Source organism: Schistocerca piceifrons, unplaced genomic scaffold, assembly GCF_021461385.2.
Source record: "Schistocerca piceifrons isolate TAMUIC-IGC-003096 unplaced genomic scaffold, iqSchPice1.1 HiC_scaffold_1887, whole genome shotgun sequence".
In the NCBI taxonomy this organism is placed as follows: domain Eukaryota; kingdom Metazoa; phylum Arthropoda; class Insecta; order Orthoptera; family Acrididae; genus Schistocerca; species Schistocerca piceifrons.
The window spans coordinates 1181463-1189124 of NW_025727775.1; positions in this window are offsets into that span (position 1 = coordinate 1181463).

A 7662-nucleotide genomic window follows, 5' to 3' on the forward strand; every position below is an offset into this window, starting at 1 on the left:
TTGCAACCACACACAAGTTGACCTCCTGTGAGGGAAAAACGAGTTAGTACATTTCAAACATGAAAAAAGTCATTTTAAAATCAACATGAAAAACCAAAATTCCAAAAGTATAATACACAAAAAAATGCTTACCGAAGAAAGAAAATGTATCGTGCTCTGCAACCCTCCACCCGCCCTGTGGTGCAACTGATGTCCCTTTCTCCAAAAATGTACTCAATGTGACCGTAATGTTGCAACCACACACAATGTGACCTGCTGTGAGGGAAAAACGAGTTAGTACATTTCAAACATGAAAAAGGTCATTTTAAAATCAACATGAAAAACCAAAATTCCAAAAGTATAATACACAAAAAAATGCTTACCGAAGAAAGAAAATGTATCGTGCTCTGCACCCTCCACCCGCCCAGTGGTGCAACTGATGTCCCTTTCTCCAAAAATGTACTCAATGTGACCGTAATGTTGCAACCACACACAATGTGACCTGCTGTGAGGGAAAAACGAGTTAGTACATTTCAAACATGAAAAAGGTCATTTTAAAATCAACATGAAAAACCAAAATTCCAAAAGTATAATACACAAAAAATGCTTACCGAAGAAAGAAAATGTATCGTGCTCTACACCCTCCACCCGCCCTGTGGTGCAACTGATGTCCCTTTCTCCAAAAATGTACTCATTGTGACCGTAATGTTGCAACCACGCACAATGTGACCTGCTGTGAGGGAAAAACGAGTTAGTACATTTCAAACATGAAAAACCAAAATTCCAAAAGTATAATACACATAAAAATGCTTACCGAAGAAAGAAAATGTATCGTGCTCTGCACCCTCCACCCGCCCTGTGGTGCAACTGATGTCCCTTTCTCCAAAAAAGTACTCAATGGGACCGTAATGTTGCAACCACACACAATGTGACCTGCTGTGAGGGAAAAACGAGTTAGTACATTTCAAACATGAAAAAGGTCATTTTAAAATCAACATGAAAAACCAAAATTCCAAAAGTATAATACACAAAAAAAGCTTACCGAAGAAAGCAAATGTATCGTGCTCTGCACCCTCCACCCGCCCTGTGGTGCAACTGATGTCCCTTTCTCCAAAAGTGTACTCAATGGGACCGTAATGTTGCAACCACACACAATGTGACCTGCTGTGAGGGAAAAACGAGTTAGTACATTTCAAACATGAAAAAGGTCATTTTAAAATCAACATGAAAAACAAAAATTCCAAAAGTATAATACACAAAAAAACGCTTACCGAAGAAAGGAAATGTATCGTGCTCTGCACCCTCCGCCCGCCCTGTGGTGCAACTGATGTCCCTTTCTCCAAAAATGTACTCAATGTGACCGTAATGTTGCAACCACACACAATGTGACCTGCTGTGATGGAAAAACGAGTTAGTACATTTCAAACATGAAAAAGGTCATTTTAAAATCAACATGAAAAACCAAAATTCCAAAAGTATAATACACAAAAAATGCTTACCGAAGGAAGAAAATGTATTGTGCTCTGCACCCTCCACCCGCCCTGTGGTGCAACTGATGTCCCTTTCTCCAAAAGTGTACTCAATGGGACCGTAATGTTGCAACCACACACAATGTGACCTGCTGTGAGGGAAAAACGAGTTAGTACATTTCTAACATGAAAAAGGTCATTTTAAAATCAACATGAAAGACTAAAATTCCAAAAGTATAATACACAAAAAAATGCTTACCGAAGAAAGAAAATGTATCGTGCTCTGCACCCTCCACCCGCCCTGTGGTGCAACTGATGTCCCTTTCTCCAAAAATGTACTCAATGTGACCGTAATGTTGCAACCACTCACAATGTGACCTGCTGTGAGGGAAAAGCGAGGTAGTAAATTTCAAACATGAAAAACGTCATTTTAAAATCAACATGAAAAACCAAAATTCCAAAAGTATAATACACAAAAAAATGCTTACCGAAGAAAGAAAATGTATCGAGCTCAGCACCCTCCTCCCGCCCTGTGGTACAACTGATGTCCCTTTCTCCAAAAATGTACTCAATGGGACCGTAATGTTGCAACCACACACAATGTGACCTGCTGTGAGGGAAAAACGAGTTAGTACATTTCAAACATGAAAAAGGTCATTTTAAAATCAACATGAAAAACCAAAATTCCAAAAGTATAATACACAAAAAAATGCTTACCGAAGAAAGAAAATGTATCATGCTCTGCACCCTCCGCCCGCCCTGTGGTGCAACTGATGTCCCTTTCTCCAAAAATGTACTCAATGTGACCGTAATGTTGCAACAACACACAATGTGACCTGCTGTGTGGGGAAAAACGAGTTAGTAGATTTCAAACATGAAAAAGGACATTTTAAAATCAACATGTAAAAATAAAATTCCAAAAGTATAATACACAAAAAAATGCTTACCGAAGAAAGAAAATATATCGTGCTCCGCACCCTCCACCCGCCCTGTGGTGCAACTGATGTCCCTTTCTCCAAAAATGTACTCAATGGGACCGTAATGTTGCAACCACACACAATGTGACTTGCTGTGAGGGAAAAACGAGTTAGTACATTTCAAACATGAAAAAAGTCATTTTAAAATCAACATGAAAAACCAAAATTCCAAAAGTATAATACACAAAAAAATGCTTACCGAAGAAAAAAAATGTATCGTGCTCTGCAACCCTCCACCCGCCCTGTGGTGCAACTGATGTCCCTTTCTCCAAAAATGTACTCAATGTGACCGTAATGTTGCAACCACACACAATGTGACCTGCTGTGAGGGAAAAACGAGTTAGTACATTTCAAACATGAAAAAGGTCATTTTAAAATCAACATGAAAAACCAAAATTCCAAAAGTATAATACACAAAAAAATGCTTACCGAAGAAAGAAAATGTATCGTGCTCTGCACCCTCCACCCGCCCAGTGGTGCAACTGATGTCCCTTTCTCCAAAAATGTACTCAATGTGACCCTAATGTTGCAACCACACACAATGTGACCTTCTGTGATGGAAAAACGAGTTAGTACATTTCAAACATGAAAAAGGTCATTTTAAAATCAACATGAAAAACCAAAATTCCAAAAGTATAATACACAAAAAATGCTTACCGAAGGAAGAAAATGTATTGTGCTCTGCACCCTCCACCCGCCCTGTGGTGCAACTGATGTCCCTTTCTCCAAAAGTGTACTCAATGGGACCGTAATGTTGCAACCACACACAATGTGACCTGCTGTGAGGGAAAAACGAGTTAGTACATTTCTAACATGAAAAAGGTCATTTTAAAATCAACATGAAAGACTAAAATTCCAAAAGTATAATACACAAAAAAATGCTTACCGAAGAAAGAAAATGTATCGTGCTCTGCACCCTCCACCCGCCCTGTGGTGCAACTGATGTCCCTTTCTCCAAAAATGTACTCAATGTGACCGTAATGTTGCAACCACTCACAATGTGACCTGCTGTGAGGGAAAAGCGAGGTAGTAAATTTCAAACATGAAAAACGTCATTTTAAAATCAACATGAAAAACCAAAATTCCAAAAGTATAATACACAAAAAAATGCTTACCGAAGAAAGAAAATGTATCGAGCTCAGCACCCTCCTCCCGCCCTGTGGTGCAACTGATGTCCCTTTCTCCAAAAATGTACTCAATGGGACCGTAATGTTGCAACCACACACAATGTGACCTGCTGTGAGGGAAAAACGAGTTAGTACATTTCAAACATGAAAAAGGTCATTTTAAAATCAACATGAAAAACCAAATTCCAAAAGTATAATACACAAAAAATGCTTACCGAAGAAAGAAAATGTATCATGCTCTGCACCCTCCGCCCGCCCTGTGGTGCAACTGATGTCCCTTTCTCCAAAAATGTACTCAATGTGACCGTAATGTTGCAACAACACACAATGTGACCTGCTGTGTGGGGAAAAACGAGTTAGTACATTTCAAACATGAAAAAGGACATTTTAAAATCAACATGTAAAACCAAAATTCCAAAAGTATAATACACAAAAAAATGCTTACCGAAGAAAGAAAATGTATCGTGCTCTGCACCCTCCACCCGCCCCCTGGTGCAACTGATGTCCCTTTCTCCAAAAATGTACTCATTGTGACCATAATGTTGCAACCACACACAGTGTGACCTGCTGTGAGGGAAAAACGAGTTAGTACATTTCATACATGAAAAAGGTCATTTTAAAATCAACATGAGAAACCAAAATTCCAAAAGTATAATACACAAAAAAAAGCTTACCGAAGAAAGAAAATGTATCGTGCTCTGCACCCTCCACCCGCCCTGTGGTGCAACTGATGTCCCTTTCTCCAAAAATGTACTCAATGTGACCGTAATGTTGCAACCACACACAATGTGACCTGCTGTGAGGGAAAAACGAGTTAGTACATTTCAAACATGAAAAAGGTCATTTTATAATCAACATGAAAAACCAAAATTCCAAAAGTATAATACACAAAAAAATGCTTACCGAAGAAAGAAAATGTATTGTGCTCTGCACCCTCCACCCGCCCTGTGGTGCAACTGATGTCCCTTTCTCCAAAAGTGTACTCAATGGGACCGTAATGTTGCAACCACACACAATGTGACCTGCTGTGAGGGAAAAACGAGTTAGTACATTTCAAACATGAAAAAGGTCATTTTAAAATCAACATGAAAAACAAAAATTCCAAAAGTATAATACACAAAACAACGCTTACCGAAGAAAGGAAATGTATCGTGCTCTGCACCCTCCACCCGCCCTGTGGTGCAACTGATGTCCCTTTCTCCAAAAATGTACTCAATGTGACCGTAATGTTGCAACCACACACAAAGTGACCTGCTGTGAGGGAAAAACGAGTTAGTACATTTCAAACATGAAAAAGGTCATTTTAAAATCAACATGAAAAACCAAAATTAGAAAAGTATAATACACAAAAAAATGCTTACCGAAGAAAGAAAATATATCGTGCTCCGCACCCTCCACCCGCCCTGTGGTGCAACTGATGTCCCTTTCTCCAAAAATGTACTCAATGGGACCGTAATGTTGCAACCACACACAAGTTGACCTCCTGTGAGGGAAAAACGAGTTAGTACATTTCAAACATGAAAAAAGTCATTTTAAAATCAACATAAAAAACCAAAATTCCAAAAGTATAATACACAAAAAAATGCTTACCGAAGAAAGAAAATGTATCGTGCTCTGCAACCCTCCACCCGCCCTGTGGTGCAACTGATGTCCCTTTCTCCAAAAATGTACTCAATGTGACCGTAATGTTGCAACCACACACAATGTGACCTGCTGTGAGGGAAAAACGAGTTAGTACATTTCAAACATGAAAAAGGTCATTTTAAAATCAACATGAAAAACCAAAATTCCAAAAGTATAATACACAAAAAAATGCTTACCGAAGAAAGAAAATGTATCGTGCTCTGCACCCTCCACCCGCCCAGTGGTGCAACTGATGTCCCTTTCTCCAAAAATGTACTCAATGGGACCGTAATGTTGCAACCACACACAATGTGACCTGCTGTGAGGAAAAAACGAGTTAGTACATTTCAAACATGAAAAAGGTCATTTTAAAATCAACATGAAAAACCAAAATTCCAAAAGTATAATACACAAAAAATGCTTACCGAAGAAAGAAAATGTATCGTGCTCTACACCCTCCACCCGCCCTGTGGGGCAACTGATGTCCCTTTCTCCAAAAATGTACTCATTGTGACCGTAATGTTGCAACCACGCACAATGTGACCTGCTGTGAGGGAAAAACGAGTTAGTACATTTCAAACATGAAAAACCAAAATTCCAAAAGTATAATACACAGAAAAATGCTTACCGAAGAAAGAAAATGTATCGTGCTCTGCACCCTCCACCCGCCCTGTGGTGCAACTGATGTCCCTTTCTCCAAAAAAGTACTCAATGGGACCGTAATGTTGCAACCACACACAATGTGACCTGCTGTGAGGGAAAAACGAGTTAGTACATTTCAAACATGAAAAAGGTCATTTTAAAATCAACATGAAAAACCAAAATTCCAAAAGTATAATACACAAAAAAAGCTTACCGAAGAAAGAAAATGTATCGTGCTCTGCACCCTCCACCCGCCCTTTGGTGCAACTGATGTCCCTTTCTCCAAAAGTGTACTCAATGGGACCGTAATGTTGCAACCACACACAATGTGACCTGCTGTGAGGGAAAAACGAGTTAGTACATTTCAAACATGAAAAAGGTCATTTTAAAATCAACATGAAAAACAAAAATTCCAAAAGTATAATACACAAAAAAACGCTTACCGAAGAAAGGAAATGTATCGTGCTCTGCACCCTCCACCCGCCCTGTGGTGCAACTGATGTCCCTTTCTCCAAAAATGTACTCAATGTGACCGTAATGTTGCAACCACACACAAAGTGACCTGCTGTGAGGGAAAAACGAGTTAGTACATTTCAAACATGAAAAAGGTCATTTTCAAATCAACATGAAAAACCAAAATTCCAAAAGTATAATACACAAAAAATGCTTACCGAAGAAAGAAAATGTATTGTGCTCTGCACGCTCCACCCGCCCTGTGGTGCAACTGATGTCCCTTTCTCCAAAAGTGTACTCAATGGGACCGTAATGTTGCAACCACACACAATGTGACCTGCTGTGAGGGAGAAACGAGTTAGTACATTTCAAACATGAAAAAGGTCATTTTAAAATCAACATGAAAAACCAAAATTCCAAAAGTATAATACACAAAAAAATGCTTACCAAAGAAAGAAAATGTATCCTGCTCTGCACCCTCCACCCGCCCTGTGGTGCAACTGATGTCCCTTTTTCCAAAAATGTACTCAATGTGACCGTAATGTTGCAACCACACACAAAGTGACCTGCTGTGAGGGAAAAACGAGTTAGTACATTTCAAACATGAAAATGGTCATTTTAAAATCAACATGAAAAACCAAAATTAGAAAAGTATAATACACAAAAAAATGCTTACCGAAGAAAGAAAATATATCGTGCTCTGCACCCTCCACCCGCCCTGTGGTGCAACTGATGTCACTTTCTCCAAAAATGTACTCAATGGGACCGCAATGTTGCAACCACACACAAGTCGACCTGCTGTGAGGAAGAAACGAGTTAGTAGATTTCAAACATGAAAAAGGTCATTTTAAAATCAACATGAAAAACCAAAATTCCAAAAGTATAATACACAAAAAAATGCTTACCGAAGAAAGAAAATGTATCGTGCTCAGCACCCTCCTCCCGCCCTGTGGTGCAACTGATGTCCCTTTCTCCAAAAATGTACTCAATGGGACCGTAATGTTGCAACCACACACAATGTGACCTGCTGTGAGGGAAAAACGAGTTAGTACATTTCAAACATGAAAAAGGTCGTTTTGAAATCAACGTGAAGAACCAAAATTCCAAAAGTGTAATACACAAAAAAATGCTTACCGAAGAAAGAAAATGTATCGTGCTCTGCACCCTCCACCCACCCTGTGATGCAACTGATGTCCCTTTCTCCAAAAATGTACTCAATGGGACCGCAATGTTGCAACCACACACAAGTCGACATGCTGTGAGGAAGAAACGAGTTAGTAGATTTCAAACATGAAAAAGGTCGTTTTAAAATCAACATGAAAAACCAAAATTCCAAAAGTATAATACACAAAAAAATGCTTACCGAAGAAAGAAAATGTATCGTGCTCAGCA